At 35.9% G+C, this 20,060-nt stretch overlaps 1 protein-coding gene across 1 annotated transcript in view; it reads right to left on the bottom strand.

The window, feature by feature from the left end:
* TFEC (transcription factor EC) overlaps positions 1 to 20,060 on the bottom strand; it is a 222,088-nt gene that overhangs the window by 189,488 nt on the left and 12,540 nt on the right. The window lies entirely within an intron of this gene.

The raw sequence follows: 20,060 nt of genomic DNA, 5'->3' as shown, positions 1-20,060 counted from the left end.
TTATTCAGACATATTTTCAGCTTGAAGTGCCTTTCAGAATGAAATATCCAGATAGGAATTACAATGTAGGACAATTGAGATCAGAGATTAAAGTTGTTGATTTGGAAAACATCCACAATGAGTATAAAAGAACTGAACAAACTGGAATCTCAGACCTTATACAAAGGACAGCAGGAAAAGGCAATTTGATACCCAAGAAGCCTAGTAGTGAAAATAGGGAGATCATGAGAAAGGGTAAATAGAATCAGTTATCAGTTAGCTCCCCATGTCCCTGCTCCACATTTAGTACTCTTCCAACATGGTAGGAGGTGCGAAATTCACTCTTTAGAGAAATTAAACCAAGCAGTACAAAAGTACTTCCTAGTAAGAACATCACAGGAAAACAAACAAACAAAAAAAGACTTAAAGTAAATGAGATAATGTATACGCGGGTAAAAGGTTAAAAAAAAAAAAGACTTGAAATTAGCCTCAGAGCAGTAAAAGAATATATTTTATGAAATGATCATCAGAATGCACTAGAATGGAAAAAATCCATTTCAACTAACTAAACAAATAAATATGAGGCCACCCAAAATGCAAAAATAAAAAAGTGATCAAAATAGGAGAGGGAAAAATAAGAACTACATTAGATAAACAACAAGGAATTCTGGAATGAAAAAAGAGGGAGCTGTTAAAATAATCAAAGAATTAGTAAATTAATAAATAAAATTCCACAGAACTTAAGCTCATTAATTTCCAGATTAAAAAGGCTCTCATGAACCTATCAAACGGAATGACAAAACCACACTATTGAGAAATTTCAATGAAAAAGAGTTAGAACACCAGAAGGCCAGATGGAATTGGTATCAGCAACCTAAGAAGCTAGAACATAATGGAAGTATGATTCCTTAAAATGTAAGGGAAAATGACTTTTGGTCTAGAAATCTTTACCAGGTTAGTTACTAGGCCTAGGTTTCAGGGTCAAAAAAAAAAAATCTTACAAACTTGTGAGATCATGAAATTTCATTTCCCTTGTATACTCTTCTGACTACTACTGAATAAGTCACTTTAGTCAATTGTGGAAGTAAATCAAGAAAAAGAGGAAAGTGGGATTCAAAACTAAAAGTTGAAAAAAATAAACAAAAGCTGGGGCTCCAACCCTGGAGTCATAATTTAGGTAGGTATATAAATTTTACATTATAATTATTTTTCCTCCACTACTCTATTGTCTTCTGGTCTCTATTGTTGCTGATAAGAAATCTTCAATAATTAGAATTATTCTAATTCTCACTCTTTTAAAAAGGTAATTATTCTTTTCTCTCTACTAGCTTTAAATATTTCTGCTTCATATATGATGTTCTGCTGGGTATGCATTTAGATTGGTTTAACTTCCTGAATATGGGTTATGTGGCTCAAACTAGTATGCTCACAGCTTCAGTTTTATTGGCCATTTTGAATGTTGCTTCAGAGTATGTTTATTTTGTTTTTAAAAAGCTATATATATATCCCTTTTGAGTTACTCTTTTTTAATAGTTTACCTTCTTACCTTTTCTGTGGTTTCTAGCTTTGGTTGTTTATTTAGAAAGGCCTTATAAACCCAAAGAATATGGTAAAAAAAAAAAAAAAGTCTATTTTGACCCCCCCAAAAAAAATGTTATTTAAATGCAAGTGAGTAAAGATTAATATAAAAGTGGTATGTGGATGACTGGGCTTGAGAAGGCAACCTGTATAATGTGGAGTAAGAGTCGTTACTGAGAGATGTAAGAGAAACAAACACAAATTTACATTTTCCTTTGCATATGTTGCCTTTAGACTGGCACACCATATTTTACTAAGCATACAGAGAATATCAAATGTAATCTGTGTATTGAAGGTAATATAATTGATTACTAAGACTAACCAATAAAGTGGTGAAAGAACAAGGTCTAGAACACAACCCTCTTTGTATGGTGTTTTGTATATAACCACTTGTTAGTTACTTTGTGGTTCAAGGACATGGCAATCCACTCCAGTGTTCTTGCCTGGAGAATTCCAAGGACAGAGGAGCCTGGTGGGCTACAGTCCACAGGGTCAATGCAGAGAGTCAGACACATCTGAGCAACCAACACTTTCACACTGTTGTGGTTCCTAGTACTTTTACATTTCTATAATTTCCTTTTGTGTGTGTGTGGTCTGTTTTAAATTTATTTGTAATTGGAGGATAATTGCATTATAATATTGTGTTGGTTTCCGCCATGCATCAACATGAATCAGCCACACACATACATACGTGCCCTCCCTCTTGAACCTCCATCCCACCTCCTGCCCCTCTAGGTTGTCACAGAGCACTGGTTTTGAGCTCCCTGGGTAATACAGCAAATTCCCACTGGCTATTTTACATATGGTAATATATATGTTTTCATGCTAATCTTTCAATTTGTTTCACCCACTGTATGCACAAGACTGTTCTCTATTTTTGTCTCCATTGCCACCCTGCAAAAAGGTTCGGCAGTACCATCTTTCTAGATCCCATATATGTGTGCTAATATATGATATTTGTTTTTCTCTTTCTGGCTTACTTTACTCTGTATAATAGGCTCTAGGTTCATCCACCTCATTAGAACTGGCTCACATGAGTCCCGTTTTATGACTGAGTAATATTCCATTGTTTATATGTACCACATGTTCTTTATCTATTCATCTGTTAATGAACATCTAGGCTGCTCCCATGTCCTGGCTATTGTAAATAGTGTTTCAATCAACATTTAGGTACATGTGTCTTTTTAAATTATAGTTTCCTCAGGGTATATGCCCAGTAGTGCGATTGTAGGGTTATATGGTAGTTTTATGAGATGGCTGGATGGCATCACTGACTTGATGGACATGAATTTGAGTGAACTCCGGGAGTTGGTGATGGACAGGGAGGCCTGGCGTGCTGCGATTCATGGGGTCACAAAGAGTCGGACATGACTGAGCGACTAAACTGAACTGATGATAGTTTTATTCCTAGTTTTTTAAGGAATATCCATAATATTCTCCATAGTGGTTCTGTCAATTCACATTCCCACCAACAATGCAAGAGGGTTCCTTCTCCCCCACACTCTCTCCAGCATTTATTGTTTGTAGATTTTTGATGATGGCCATTCTGACTGGTATGAGGTGATCCCATCGTAGTTTTGATTTGCATTTGTCTAATTATGAGCAATGCTGAGCATCTTTTCATGTGTTTATTAGCCATCTTATATCTTCTTTGGAGAAATGTCTGTTTAGGTCTTCTGTCCACGTTTTGATCAGGTTTTTGGTTTTCTAATATTGAGCTGCATGAGTTGCTTGTGTATTTTGGAGATTAATCCTTTGTCACATTGTTTCATTTGCTATTATTTTCTCCCATTTGGAGGGTTGTCTTTTTACCTTGTTTATAGTTTCCTTTGCTATGCAAAAGTTTTTAAGTTTAATTAGGTCCCATTTGTTTATTTTTGTTTTTATTTCCATTACTCTAGGAAGCGAGTAATAGATCTTTTCGTCATTTATGTCAGAGTGCACTGCCTGTGTTTTCCACTAAGAGCTTTATAGTTTCTGGCCTTATATTTAAGTCTTTAAACCATTTTGAGTTTATTTTTTTGTGCATGGTGTTAGGAGGTGTTCTAGTTTCATTCTTTTACATGTAGCTGTTCAGTTTTCCCAGCACCTCTTATTGAAGAGACTATCTTTTCTCCAATGTGTATTCTTGCCTGCTTTTAAAAGATAACATGGTGGTGAAAGAACAAGGTCTAGAACACAATCCTCTTTGTATGATGCTTTGGAGTTACCCTTATGGTTCCTTGTATTTTTAAATTTTTATAATTTCTGAGGCCAATTCTTAGCCAAATTGAGAAGGGGAATGGTATTGTCATTCCCTCAGATGTCTTTTCCTGAGGTACTTTTTCCCCAGATGGTGGTTCCCTACCACCTTCAACTCCCAGTGCTCTCCTTGTCCTCCCAACATGATGTTAAGGATTCAGTATATTTTTTTCTCCATTCTTCTTTATGGCACCACATTCCTGCTACCACAAATGCAAGAACATACACACACACTTGGGCTTGGCAAATCAGCCACCACAGGCTTTTTTCTTGGGTAATAAGGATCCACTAATCAAGATTAATCTGTTACTAGCTAAAATGAATTAACAATACCATCATTCAGAACATATATTTTCAACTTTGGCCACAAAGATATCATGAAAAAACATACGTAGAAAAGATTCTTATTTGTCAGTATAATGTTATTATACTGCCATTATATATATAATGGCAGTATATATATATATACTATATATATATATATAATAATATATATAAGTATATAACATTATACTTATTGTAAAAACAAGTGTAATCAAATTATTTCATATTATTTTTACTAAATCCAGATAAAATATTACCTCATAGAAAGAATAATCTAAAAAAAATAGAGGCGAAAAGAATGATTTTAATCCCAAAGAAAGGCAAAGCCAAACAATGCTCAAACTACCACACAATTGCACTCATCTCACATGCTAGTAAATTAATGCTCAAAATTCTCCTAGCCAGGCTTCAGCAATATGTGAACCGTGAACTTCCAGATGTTCAAGCTGGTTTTAGAAAAGGAAGAGGAATCAGAGATCAAATTGCCAACATCCGCTGGATCATTGAAAAAGCAAGAGAGTTCCAGAAAAATATCTATTTCTGCCTTATTGACTATACCAAAGCCTTTGACTGTGTGGATCACAATCAACTGTGGAAAATTCTGAAAGAGATGGGAATACCAGACCACCTGATCTGCCTCTTGAGAAACCTATATGCAGGTCAGGAAGCAATAGTTAGAACTGGATATGGAATAACAGACTGGTTCCAAATAGGAAAAGGAGTACGTCAAGGCTGTATATTGTCACCCTGCTTATTTAACTTCTATGCAGAGTACATCATGAGAGAAACGCTGGGCTGGAAGAAGCACAAGCTGAAATCAAGAATGCCAGGAGAAATCTCAATAACCTCAGATATGCAGATGACACCACCCTTATGGCAGAAAGTAAAGAAGAACTAAAAAGCCTCTTGTTGAAAGTGAAAGTGGAGAGTGAAAAAGTTGGGTTAAAGCTCAACATTCAGAAAACGAAGATCATGGCATCTGGTCCCATCACTTCATGGCAAATAGGTGGGGAAACAGTGGAAACAGTGTCAGACTTTATTTTTTGGGGCTCCAAAATCACTGCAGATGGTAACTGCAGCCATGAAATTAAAAGACACTTACTCCTTGGAAGGAAAGTTATGACCAATCTAGATAGCATATTGAAAAGCAGAGACATTACTTTGCCAACAAAGGTCCATCTAGTCAAGGCTATGGTTTTTCCAGTGGTCATGTATGGATGCGAGAGTTGGACTGTGAAGAAAGCTGAGTGCAGAAGAATTGATGCTTTTGAACTGTGGTGTTGGAGAAGACTCTTGAGAGTCCCTTGGCCTGCATGGAGATCCAGCCAGTCCATTCTGAAGGAGATCAGTCCTGGGATTTCTTTGGAAGGAATGATGCTAAAGCTGAAATGCCAGTACTTTGGCCACCTCATGCAAAGAGTTGACTCATTGGAAAAGACTCTGATGCTGGAGGGATTGAGGGCAGGAGGAGAAGGGGACAACAGAGGATGAGATGGCTGGATGGCATCACTGACTCGATGGACGTGAGTCTCAGTGAACTCCGGGAGTTGGTGATGGACAGGGAGGCCTGGCGTGCTGCGATTCATGGGGTTGCAAAGAGTCGGACACAACTGAGTGACTGAACTGACTGTTTATATTTAAACATATTTTTCTAGAAAACATGACAGTTCTTGAAAAAATTGTTTCCTCAAATATTTTGTTTCCTCCGGCTTTTATATAATTTCCTTTATCATAAAGAAGGAGATTTCTAAGCAACAATAACAATTAGGATGCGTCTTTGCCCTAGAAGCACTCACTGCCAGTGATGATTTGCAGTATTTCATACCCTTGAGAAGTTAACACACATTAAATATAAAATGCTTGAGAGGAGCTTTTCTCTACATGGCACAATAAGATGGTAGGAAACAGGTAGTTAATTATGGTTGCCACTTTCTGCTGTCCTAAAAATGTTCCTTTTAAGTTTTACTCTTGCCTGTTATCTTATTAGATCATTATACTTCACTTTATGCTCCAAAAATCTGTAGAGCATTTGATGGAGAGGTGGGAATAATTGTTTTTTAAAATGATAAACTAGTTGTAGATGATGTTCCATCACCACATGAACAGCAGGTGACGGGAAATACTGTGGAGCGGCCAGTAGCATCATTTTTTGGAGTTAGTGCCTAAAGTTGACCCATAAATCCAAAAACAAAAAAAAAAATGTACAGTTGACCCATAAATCCAAAAAATTACTCATGGAAATCCCTTCAATCAACCATAATCTGTATACTTTAGTATTGTCTATACAACATTGTTCAAAAATACTATTTCTCAATGTTTTCTCAAGGATTTGAGAAAATTTCTACTTCTTTGGACATCAGATGAAATATTTGGCCATTTAAGTCTACATTGAATGAAAACTACAAATGCAAAAGAGATCAAAGTTATTATCCAGGAGTCACTTGGAGTATTATCAACTAAGTACAATTCAAAAAATGAATATGCTCAAGGATCAGAATTTAATAAAGTTAATATTTACTGCCTCATCAAGGACATTCTTAAGTAAAACTGGCAATATTTTTCTTTAACTGTGAGTAAATGGCAGTAAACCACCTAGCAATTACTAGCAGTTTGGTGCCACTGCCTTGATTCCTGAATATGCACCAGACATTTCACTCACTATTGCTCTTGAACCATCATCAGTGCACGTATCAAGAGTGAAAATGGCAAAGCACATCTTACAATTAATATGAAAGTACTTTTGACAATGTAGTCCTCCTAAAAGGGTCTTGGAGATTCACTGGGAATTATGGAACACTCTTTGAGAACTATAGCATTTAATCAAAATTTTAACAAACTATAAAATATTAGTAGCTGAAAAAAGTAATTTTATTGTGAATGTTTATGTGATAAATGTATAAAATTTATGCAATATAATAGGTAATACTTTGAAATCACTTTTATTTTTGCTTTTATCCCATTTCTTATTTGTCCTTTTTCCAGAACAACGTCTATTTTAAAGCTGTGCCAGTTACTTTTTAATTTTTTCTTCAAAATAGTTTTTTTCTAGACTAGGAGATGAAGAAAGCCATTATTACAGTAACTAAAAGTGAAATAAATATATGCAATACAAGCTGTCATAAATCTTTATGCTTATAAATTTTAGTGCTTATAATATTTTAGGTTTCTGTTGATTTTCAAAAGTTATATAGTTATTTATATAGTGATAAATAGTACTTTAATATTTGTTTAAATAACAATGCCTTATGTTAAGATTTCTGGTGATAAAAACAAGTGCAAAAATTCCTTTTTTAGCAACCAAAAAGTAATTCCTTTCTTTATTAGAAAAGTTTCTTTACTGATAAATGTGTTTTGGAAACTATAACATAACTTAATCATTTATAGGTTTTTCATGCTAACCTTGTTGATTTCCAAAAAATTCAGCCTTTACTATCCTGACTGAAGTGTACTTTGAAATAGTTATAAGAAAATTTTAAATTTCTACCTCTTTATTTTTCATTTCCTCACATTATTTTCCAGGATTTGACCTATGCTATTGTAGTAAGTGCTAATTGAAGCCTAATGTGTAGCAGCTTATTAGATGCCTAAGACTTTTTGAAGATTTAAAACAATGCTGATGAAGTAGAACACTTGAATTCATTGAGCAGATAAAAGAGAATGGGTCATGAAAGATAATAACGCAAAAAGCAAACCAAAAAACTCAAGATTGACACAAGCTTCTAACATGTAATCACTGACAGGAAAAGCCTGCAAATCAAGGCAAAAGACAGCCGTCCAGGCAAACCAATCTGAAAGCTGAGGCTAAAAAAAACTACCTCACTAGTCTTTGTAGAAAAAGTCTGCATGCTGAACATGTCAACGTAAATGTGTCTGGTTTATGAATAAGACTATTTAAGAACAAAGACTGCATACGTTAAAACAAATAAAATTAATATAAAAGACTGAGTCAGGTAAGTGATCTATGTAAGTTCAGAAACTTTTTAATTAAATAGTTGTAAAGCTGTTAAATTAGATAAAAGCTGTTACAGCTTTTATCCTTTATCACACGTTAAACAGGGAGTCTATGGTTGACTTCCATTCTATGTTAAAAATAAAACAGAAAATGACATTAAAAAAAAGAAGAGGGAACAAAAAGATGCACCCTTTCAATCAGTGAATTGTACACAAACTGCATTACTTCTTAGAAGTTTATCAGAAATGTTACCGCGTACAGCAATGACCTGTCTTCCCTCTCAACTTCAGCTCAGATTCTTCTCTGTAGGTCTCTGACATTATTTTCATGCTTTTGACAATTAATTTTACATATCAAGAGGAAATGTGATTATTTGTGAATCTCTTATTTTGGGAGGAAGAAAAATTTTGTTAGAAAACTTTGAGATTAATAAGATTATAAGCATTACTATATGCAGAATTAGAAGTCCTGCTTTTGTCTCTTTTATTTGGATATCTGAATTAAACATAGGGCACAAATACTTCTCTATCTATAGAAATCTTACAAATGTGGTCATACTAATGGAAAACAAAAGGTATGTTTTAGCTTCAAAGCAGAGTGGCAAAAATGTACTAACCTATATTTGAAGTATTAGACAATTTTATAATACTGGTCTTTGAAACCAAAATAAATGCCTTATTTATTAAGAGTCAGGAAAGCCTCTTCAGCTTCTGTTCAAATATGTTGCAACATTTGAATAATGCCAGTCTCTGTAGGACTGATATTAGACTATGAATATTTGACCTAGAATGTCATTAACAACTTATACATTTTAAAATCACGTTTTGAAATGCAGCAAAACTAAGATTGTACTGAATTTAATTTCAAAGTCATACTATCCCTGCTTTTACACTGTATGTGGTAATCCTTGATTTTTTACACTGATGCTAAATGTTAATGAACAGAGCCACCGTGTACCATTTCACCTGGAGCAATGAAAACATTAAAATCTCTTCAGAAGCCTGAATAAAACTTTATTTTATAAATATAATCCATGTTAAAGCTCCACCGTTTCACTGTACTTTTGAATTAAGGGCACATGGAAAATATGGAAGCGTTTCCTTTGAGATGGCTAACTAAAGCTACAAAATGAGCACTGTACGGCATTTCCAAGGAACGTGGTTCAAAAGTTGTACGATTACTACTAAGGTTGTTTTATTCTCTACCACATTTGGAACAGGAAGTCTGTGTTGTTCTTGAAGAATTCTGAAAAGCAATGTCACAGTCTGATGACCTCTTCTCCTCATTAAAACGTTCCCAAAGACAGCGCTCTGCATGATGTTTTGTAGCTTCAGCAGCCATGAACTAATTTGTACCTCTTATTTTGATCATGCACTGGTGAAAGCACCAAACAATATTTTTCTTTAAACACAGAGAGGTCTTTCAACAGCTCAGCATGCACTTCTACCCTCTTTTTAATCTTGGAGCACCTATTTATTTGCTCTTTTCACCACTAAATCTTCTTTGCTCCTTTCTGCCCCCTGCAAAGCGGCTAGTTAAAAATCTTCAGTGTTTTTTCTTCATAGGCTTAAACCATTAAAAGGGTATTACCATAAAAACAGAGATGAGGGCTTGTAGATACAGTACAAGGAGAATTTGCATTTCTAATTTTTAATCCAATTAAACTAAAATGATATTTATTTAGTTACTACCTTCCTATAATGTGCATGATCACTAAAACTATGTGAAAAAAATATAGCTTTAGAAAATTAGCTTTTAGAGTTCTCTGCAAAGACAGATTGGTTCCTCACTGTGAAAAAAGAAAGCTTTACTTGAAGCTTATTAGTATGTATGTGATTCATTTGTTTATTTTGTATACCCTTACAGTTTCTTTGGTTCAGTGACATAAATCTTTTCTATGTATTTTTTTGTATTACAGAGAAGATGTTGAGATTATTGTATGCATTACACAGGAAATTGGTTTTAAGCCATGCATTTAATTTACTCAAGAAAACAGGAGGGCTGGGGGAAACCATAATATGACATTGTTAATGGATATGATTTGTAAGTAGTAATATTTTGAACTATATTAACGAAAATAACTCCAAAACACTTAATGATTTAAAAGTCTTGCTTTAAAATGTATATTAATTTATATTAATTGGAGTTGCATAAAAACTCACATATGGCTAAATGCTAGCAACTTATTAATTTTTGGTAAATTTCATCAAGCCAATTATATAGCTGTAAATAAGACATACTTCAAGGATTATAGATCTAGTTAAGGTGAAATCTATAATTACACACTAATAAGTGGATTCTTGGGAGAAGGCATTGGCACCCCACTCCAGTACTCTTGCCTGGAAAATCCCATGGACAGAGGAGCCTGGTAGGCTGCAGTCCATGGGGTCGCTAAGAGTCAGACATGACTGAGCAACTTCACTTTCACTTTTCACTTTCATGCATTGGAGGAGGAAATGGCAACCCACTCCAGTGTTCTTGCCTGGAGAATCCCAGGGACGGCGGGGCCTGGTGGGCTGCCATCTATGGGGTCGCACAGAGTCGGACACGACTGAAGCGACTTAGCAGCAGCAGCAGCAGCCGCAGCAAGTGGATTCTTTCTCCACCATGAAAGATTTACTCTTTCAAAATGTAATTACTGAATACAATAAATTTCTCTTAACATAATCAAAGATAATAATGTAACTATTTCACCATTAATGTAAATCACAGTATGTTTTCAAAAACAATAGAAATTTAAATGCTAATATTATTTAAAATATTAACTCATTGACTTTCAAATTCTCGAAAGACAGTTGATTCTTAAGCACTGTTTTATATAAATATGCAATTCATCCAAATAGTTTCTCAATTTATTTGTAAAATTAAGCATTTGTATGAAAATAAATGAAATACCAAAAAGGTGTTGTTTCTAATGATATGACCAATATTAATGCTAGTGATATTTTAAAAATATTTTTATCCAAGTAAAATTAGTCAAATCAATGTTATCAAAATAAATTATGTGACTTTTTAAGTCAACCCATCTACTTAAGTTATCCTTTCTCTGTTCCATATTGCTTCTTAATGAATAATTTTTGTTGCCTTATACATTTTAAAAGCAAATGAAAATGTGTAAAAATTGCTAATCAATGTACTATTCCTTCAAATTTAATCAATTTTGCTATTTAGAATTGCTTCTTCCATAAATTTGTCCTTGATTATTTTAATTTATTCATTTTATTTATTTATTTAAATTATTTAATCTTACATGTCTTATTGTGTTTCTATCATATCTTAAATATCATTTTTTATTAATATAGAGTTTACAGGGACCAGCAATTGTCATAAATTTTCTTGGTCTTTTCCCTCAGTAGACGACTCACCAGGTTGTTTTAATTTATCTTTTAAAAATAATTTTTTAAAAGATCTTCTGAGATATTCAACTCTAAGTTGTATTTATGTGCCTATGTTTTTGTTTCCAGAGGTCTAGTTTGAACTTCAGGAATATTTACCCACATGATTCTAAAATGTCAGATGAAATAAACACATGAGGCACCAGCTTTCTGGGGTTCCCTGGCTTGGTTAAAGGATGCTTTTCAGTTTAGTATAACAAAGTCAGAGACCTGGATGTGAACACAGGACCAGTCACAGACCTTCAGATGAGCTTGAGCAAGTTATTTCATTTTGAGTCTTAACTTTCTTAACTTTAAACTGGGTTTAAACAATCCTTTTCTGCAAGGTTATTAAGATGGGTGCAATGATTTTTAAAGGATATGATAATGGTAGATGCTAGATGATAGTTTCTAATTGCCTGTTTAGCTGGGCCCCCCAAACATTAAGAAATTTACTGGCATTGCACCAAGAGTGACATCTCCTAGAAGGGTGTCAGAATAAGTGTCAAAGAAACCTGGATTCTTTCTTCAGTTCACAAGTCCCCTCACCTTCCCGAGCATCAATGAATAAGATTTGAATTAAATAACAGGACATCTTTACTAAGTATTATATATAAATAATACTAAGTATTATTTTATAAATTTATATAGTAGTTGTGAAAAACCATTGGAGCGTATTAATTAGAATAGAAAACAAAAGTAATATTATAAAAATAAGATCCCAGATTCCAAACCAGAAGAAAACATTTTTTTAAGCCCCTATCTTGAAAGAAAAGAGATCCAGATAGGCTTTCAGAAAATTACATAACTAGCCAAATAGTTAATCAATGGTTCATCTGTTCTATGTAAATCTTCTTTCTCAGGTTGATTGTAAGATATCTCCTTCTACATGTAAACTGTATTAAATTAACATCTAACAGTGCCACAATAAACTATAGCAGATTAATCAAACAAGATAAGCCATTATATTCATAAATAGGTCAAAATAATATACAAAGTTGAAAACACTTCAAATTAACCTAACATCTTATCTTCAGAGCAAGTATACTGATTTTGGTATAGGAGGGACATTTTTCCTGATTTTTTTTTTTTTAAGTATGCTATTTGAAAGTGAGGATCATCCTTGGATGTAATTTCATGTTCCATTCTGACTTTTTGTCCACTAGATGTCCCCAGTGCGTCATACAGAAGCTCTGATCTCAGATGGGGCCTTGTTAGAATCTGCATCTACTGTTTCCTTTTGAAGTGAGTTCCTGAGATACTTTGTCAAGTGATTTTTATTCCTGAGTGCATTTCATCCTGAAAATTAACAAGCTGCTAATCTACAGAGAAATGCAATCATTTAAAGATCTTTGTCTAAGAGACAGAATATAACTTTGCCAATTTGAGAAGCAATTAAAGAAGATGTATATCTTCTTTTCTGAAACGCATTGAAGAAATCAAAGACTTGAAACAAATTCAAAATCCTTAGAGAAAAAGTTCATAGCCTTGAAAAGAACAACTCTTAACACAACTTTTAATTGTATTGGTTTCAAAGGGTGAATAACATTTACACAAAATAGTTCAGAAAACTGTGGTAACAGCAGGAGCCTTGTTTAATTTGAACTTTAATAAATTAAAGAAAAAATGTAAAAGCCTGAACAGTCACCCAAAGCGTTCCTTCCTAACTCACACAAAAACCTCGATAACAAAGGCTACAAGACTGAAATACAATAATAATTGCAATGTGGGGATGTTCAATTAGAACTAGGCTTGCAAAATGCAGTCTTTTTCTCCCCCAAAACCCAGTGAGCCCATATTACAGGAGGCTTCTGCCTCTGACTGAAAAATAATACCCTCTGGGGTTGCTGTGGCAGATGGCTGCCCTAGAGGACTGAGAATCTACTCTTCTAAAGCAATTCAATAAGGATTCCTACAAGGTGTCTCCAAATGGAAGCACTCAGGCAGCGTGTTTCTGCCTCGCAGGGCAAGAGGTAAAAAGTTCAGCTTGTGAAGTAGAATAGTTTCTGCCCCAGAGCAAGAGAGAGAAAAAGTACAAGAGCATTCTGATGAATTATCTCTTACTCGGAGCTAACACCAGCTTCTCGGGAACAATGACCAAGTCTAACCAGAGTTGACAGCTCCATTCACTGCCCAGCACTTCTTCCCGTATGGTGTTGGAACAATGGACCATTCTCACCGCTTCCCAACGTGTCGCCAGCCTTTCAACAAACCTTCTCCATTCAAGAGCCACTTCTTGATCATGCTTTCTTTGATTAAAGCTCACTTTTCATCACTATAGCATTTTGTTATTATTTAGAAGCATGCCAAGAATAGAGGTAATGTCATAAAGAAGAGTTTAAACCGTTGAGCCCTGAATTTATTTAGTTAATTATCAGGGTTAGGAATGTCAATTCAATCATAAGAAACAACTAGAAAACAATTTAGTAATAACCTATGGGATCCTGGGAAGAATTACTATGGTAATTTCACAGGAAACTATATTTGTGTCCTAGAAAAGAAGGGATTAGAGAGAAGTGGAGGCTTGAACTAAATCTTAAAGCATTCATCAAACTGGGAGGGAAAATAGGAGGCAAAAGGAGAGACCAGATGAGAAATCATCAAGTGAAAGGGCACAGATACAAAAATGACCATTGAATAAGCCAAAGACAGAAAGAAACTAGCTGAACCAGGAATTCAGAAGCACTTGGACAGAATGGACATAGCCTCCAGTAGACTGGATTGTGGGGGTTTAAGAGGAAAAGGTCCACTGATTTAAAAAGCAAAGGAGAGCCAGTACAATATTTATGCTGGGGACATGAGGCAATAGAAGGAATGTTCTAAAAATATAGTCACAGCAGGTATTATATCATTAAAACAAATAATAATGAAAGAAGCTATATGCAATATAAACTAAAGCAATGACATATTGGCAGTGTTTTATAGTACATGAATAGCAATAACTATTTTAAATGTATTACTTAAACAGATATGGTAGTCCACATACCTAGACTTAGAGGCAAATGATATATCAGGTGAAAACTATTTTCAATTTCCCCTTCCCATTTGTGCCCCTCACCAGACTATATACACTCTAGAGATAATACCATTGCAGTCTTTCCATCATTTAGCCAATATTTAGAAAGCAGTCTCATAATGTTGTGAATATGACACAATCTATGCCCTCTGCTTTATTGACTATGCCAAAGCCTTTGACTGTGTGGATCACAACAAACTGTGGAAAATTCTTAAAGAGATATGAATACCAGACCACCTGACCTACCTCCTGAGAAATCCGTATGCAGGTCAAGAAGTAACAGTTAGAACTGGACATGGAACAACAGACTGGTTCCAAATCGGGAAAGGAGTACGTCAAGGCTGCATATTGTCACTCTGCTTATTTAACTTATATGCAGAATACGTCATGAGAAATGCTGGACTGGATGAGGCACAAGCTGGAATCAAGATTGCTGGTAGACCTATCTACAACCTCAGATATGCAGATGACACCACACTTATGGAAGAAAGCGAAGAACTAAAGAGCCTCTTGATGGAAGCAGAAGAGGAGAGTGAAAAAGCTGGCTTAAAACTCATCATTCAAAAAACTGAGATCATGGCATCCGGTCCCATCACTTCATGGCAAATAGATGGGGAAACAATGGAAACAGTGACAGACTTTATTTTGGGGGGCTCCAGAATCAATGCAGATGGTGACTGCAGCCACGAAATTAAAAGGCACTTGCTCCTTGGAAGAAAAGTTATGACCAACCTAGACAGCGTATTAAATAGCAGAGACATTACTTTGCCAACAAAGGTCCATCTAGTCAAAGTTTTGGTTTTTCCAGTAGTCAGGTATGGATGTGAGAATTGGACTATAAAGAAAGCTGAGTGCTGAAGAATTGATGCTTTTGAACTGTGGTGCTGGAGAAGACTCTTGAGAGTCCCTTGAACTGCAAGGAGATCCAACCAGTCCATCGTAAAGGAAATCACTCCTGAATATTCATTGGAAGGACTGATGCTGAAGCTGAAACTCCAATAGTTTGGCCATCTGATGCAAAGAACTGACTCACTGGAAAAGACCCTGATGCTGGGAAAGATCGAAGGCGGAAGGGGAAGGGGACGACAGAGGATGAGATGATTGGATGGCATCACCGAAGCAATGAACATGAGTTTGAGTAGGCTCCAGAAGTTGGTGATGGACAGGGAGGCCTGGCGTGCTGCAGTCCATGGGGTTGCAAAGAGTGGGACACAACTGAGAGACTGAACTGAACTGAACTGATGCCTTCAAGGCACTTGTAATCTAGTGTCCTTTCCAGCCTGGCATTGAGTTTTCCCAGCATCCAGATATCAGCCACATATTTATTCAAAAAATTACTCTGTGTAAAGTATCAAGCCCTGTGAGACACTTAGGAGAAACCCTCTTAATGTGGTCAATACTCTCTGAAATTTACAGTCAACAAATTACACAAGTACATAAACAGAATCATACCTGTTAGATGCTAATTAATACTGCAGGGTAAGTGCATGCTGCAGTTTTTCCAGGAATTCACAGGAGGGGTATATCAGTTAGTCATGATGCAGTGAATAAAAGTAAAAATTTAAAGACTAATTGTCATTTCCAAACTTAAATTACTTGAGTAATTTTAAATATCTGGAACTGTGAAAGGGAGCTGGAGCAATTCAAGCTATTGCTTGAATTGGTATTTGGCTTCCCTGGTGGCTTAGAGGGTAAAGCGTCTGCCTGCAATGCAGGAGATCCAAGTTCGATCCCTGGGTCGGGAAGATCCCCTGGAGAAGGAAATGGCAACCCACTCCAGTACTTTTGCCTGGACAGAGGAGTCTGGCAGGCTACAGTCCACAGAGTGGCAAAAACTTGGACAGGATTGAAGCGAATGAGCACGGACACAAGCAATCATCTTCCAAACAAACCAACTCACCAGCCTAAAAACATGCGCAGTACATCTGTACAGAAGTTCAAAGGGACAAAGAGTCTCTGTATGTACTTGTGCGTTTATAGTGTTTTGTTTTGTTGGTTTTCTTTCAGTCAGATGCCTTAGAGATGCATCACCAACCTAGGACTATGCTACAGTCAAACTAAGCTAGATTAATTACTTGCTGTATCCAGAGAGACCATGTTCCATGGGGAACTAGGAAACACCTCAGTTCAAGGGTGCTACAGGGAGCTGGTTAGAGGGATTGGGCTTGTGTTAGGTGATTTTTAAGAACAGTTCAAAGACGCATTCTTAGTTTTAGATTGAATGTTATCAGGATAATTCATTGGTTGGATACCAGTATAGGAATCAGGGAAAACACAGATTATCTAAACCTTAAATTGGTTAACAAATGTAGTCATTCCTGTTAGCCATTAGAGGGAGTTGTTTGGCCATTGTTGTGGGTTTGGTTTTTGTTTCGTTCTATTTGATCCCAGAGTGACCTCAGCACGTGCTGGTGCTGTTTAAGATAAACAGAACACCATGCCTTAGCTGTTAAAGAATCAGGTTAGAATCAGGTTAGCTACCAACTGACAGCTGCAGAGCTGCTCTTTTTCCTCAAGCACAATTTTCTGTGATGCAAAGACTGACCATACAGTGAGAAAATGTACATCTTCAGAAGTAATTCTTCCTTTTCTTCACAACTCCCAACTGATGAGAATTTGCTATGAATTCTGCTTGTCCCTAGGAGCACTCACTTTATCAGTAAACTGGAAGAGCTAGGCACAAAAGATAAGGGCTCTCTTTGAAGTGCTGGATTTCTATGAAGACTAATAAGGCTGGCATTGTGGACACATTCTAAGGAGCACCATCTTATTTTGCAGAATGCATCCCCACACATCGTGGGGCTCTACCAGCTGCAATTGCATCATTCAATACCTCTTTGCCACAGTTAAGTGGACAGAGGTAGAGACTTGACCCTAGTTGGACCAAATTCCCCAACCCAGAATCCAAACCTGGAAATGGGATTCAGAGAAGCCAAATGAGTTCTGCATACTGCTGGAATTTTCGCAGGTTACCTCTGGGACTCTGCATGTTCTTTTCTTTATGTGGCCTGACAATTACAAAAAGGCAGGCTACGGCAACAGAACAAATCAAAACTGCAGAAAGAAGCAGAGATGCAGACATGGGAGGATCGTGACAATTTCCAGTTCCTGTTTCTAGTCTCTTCCTGAGGTCCAGCTGCATTCTCACACTTGAGCTCTCTGTGTCTTTATAATACGTTCTCCATTTTTGTTTTGGCCAGCCAAGCATGTTTCTATTATTTTAATTTTTAAAAAACGTCTCTTAGCTAACAGTAATAAACACTTTAATGCCAAGCGTAAATGTAGCACAGACCACTGATTGTAGCCCAGTATTCTTTCTTCTCCGTTCTTTTACAGTAGCGTCTGGGTTTTGGATGGGTACATGGTTGTCAAGCTCAAGCTTTCACTTCTTAGCTTCTTTTGCAGCTAGGTGTGACTATATGACTGAGTTCAGACTAATATTATGTACATGAAATGGATGCATGCAACTTTAGCATTATCTCCTTCAGACAAGCAGCCTATCCTGAATTTTCCTCTTTTCTCATTGACTGGAAAATGATGACCACTGGAACAACTGTCTTGGGCCAGAAACAGAAACACATTTGAGATGACAGAGCCGACTCATCAACCAATGTACCTGGTTGACCTTTAGGAAAAAGATTCTGCTACTGTCTCCACCTGCCTAACCAATTTTTTTGCCTAACCTGCCTAACTGATTTTGTGGAGGACTTTTTGCCTAATAAAAATTGTATTGCTAGGCATGCACCCCAGTGCTTACTGCAGTACTATTCACAATAGCCAAGACACGGAAGCAACCTAAATGTCCATCAACAGAGGAATGAATGCATAAAGAAGATATACACAATGGAATTTCCTCAGCCATTGAAAAGAATGAAATAATGCCATATGCAGCAACGTGGATGGGCCTAGAGATGGTCATACTGAGTGAAGTAAGTCAGACAGAGAAAGAGAAATATCGTATGACATCTCTGTGGAATCCAAAAAGAAATGATACAAAACAATTTATTTACAAAGCAGAAAGAGACTCATAGATTTGGAGGATGAACTCATGGTTGCTGGGAGGAAAGATGGAGGGAAGTGATAGCTAGGGAGTTGGACATGTTTACATGACTATATTTAAAATGGATAACCAATAAGGAGCTACTACTGTTTTGCACATGGAACTCTGCTTAATGTTACATGGCAGCCTGGATGGGAGGGGAGTTTAGGGGAGAATGGATACATGTATATGTATCGCTGAGTCCCTTCCTTGTTCACCTAAAACTATCATAACATTGTTAATTGACTATTCCCCAAAACAAAATAAAAAGTTTAATTAAAAAATTATATTGCTAGGAAAAACTGCAATCCTGGTTTACTTCGGCAAAAAAAGTAAAAATAACTACAAAAAAATTACATACTACTACTAATTACCCATTTTCCTCTGATCTTAGAAAATTCTGGCTGCTTATTCTTTCACAACAGTAAATTGTCCAAACAAGGTAAAATTGATTCCTCTTCTTTCCCTAGAAATATATCTGCCCGAAATCTCTTCCCCCTAGGCTCTCAACCTTGGGAAATGACATTTACTTTATCTTACCATCAAATCCATGCTAAGGAGAGAGCAGGCTGATATCTATAAATCCTGCCCTTTCCCTGAACTATCTGAAGATAGTCACTCCTGCTTTTGCTGTATATGTAAAGTGGCTAAAACTGTCATTGCTGAGCCACAGTTAAAAAGAGGAGGGAATCATTTGGTCAGCAGGCATCACCCAAAAAATACCACCACAGAGCCCACTTCCTTTTCTACATGTATATAGAATATCATAATTGCTAGACTCACATCCTGTAAATGCTCTGGACTCAATGATTACAGGCAATTCTTAGAAATAGGGTATTTCCAACTAAGTACTAAGACTCCAAAGCCAAAAATGAAGTTTTTATTTATTAGAGGCAGGAGCTATAATCAGGTCTCAAGTAGTTTCAGTTTCATAAATACTTACAGGAAATAAAGTTATTTTGGATTAATTTAGGTCTACACACAGTATTCCTCAGTAACTTTGTCTTAGAAATACCCATAACACCCACTAAAACAAGGTATTAATAATTCTAGTGTAGGCAAAACTTCTCAAGTTGCTTACAAATTGAAGTACCTTAATTTCTGTGACATTTCAAAAAGCAATATTTCAAGATTCAAGTATAATACATGATAAAAATCAGTCATTATCAATTTTTTTATATATTCAAATTCAAAATAAAATGGAGAAAAACAAATTTTAAATTATGAACAAGATAAAACACTGAAATTTGAATTGTTTCTGGCACTATGAAGGACAAGAAATCAAGTGAAAAATCTTTCAGTGTAATATACCTAATACAAGTGAATAGCATTTTTAGAAATCACTTTAATGTCTATCTGAGCAAGAGGAGACAATTAAGAAATTCTTCAACCACCAGAAACACAAAAAAACTGCATACTCAGAGGAAATAAACTCCAGAGTAGGAGTCTGTCCAGGACTATTTGCCAATCCCTGACAAACTAATGATCAAAATTTGAAAGGCTCACAGCTGGGGGAGAGAGACAAAGGTCTAGGACCTAAGTCAATCAAAAAAAGTT

This window comes from Bubalus bubalis, chromosome 8 (genome assembly GCF_019923935.1).
Source record: "Bubalus bubalis isolate 160015118507 breed Murrah chromosome 8, NDDB_SH_1, whole genome shotgun sequence".
Taxonomy (NCBI): domain Eukaryota; kingdom Metazoa; phylum Chordata; class Mammalia; order Artiodactyla; family Bovidae; genus Bubalus; species Bubalus bubalis.
Note: the sequence above shows the minus strand (reverse complement) of the source record. Positions and strands in the feature narration are given on the sequence as shown.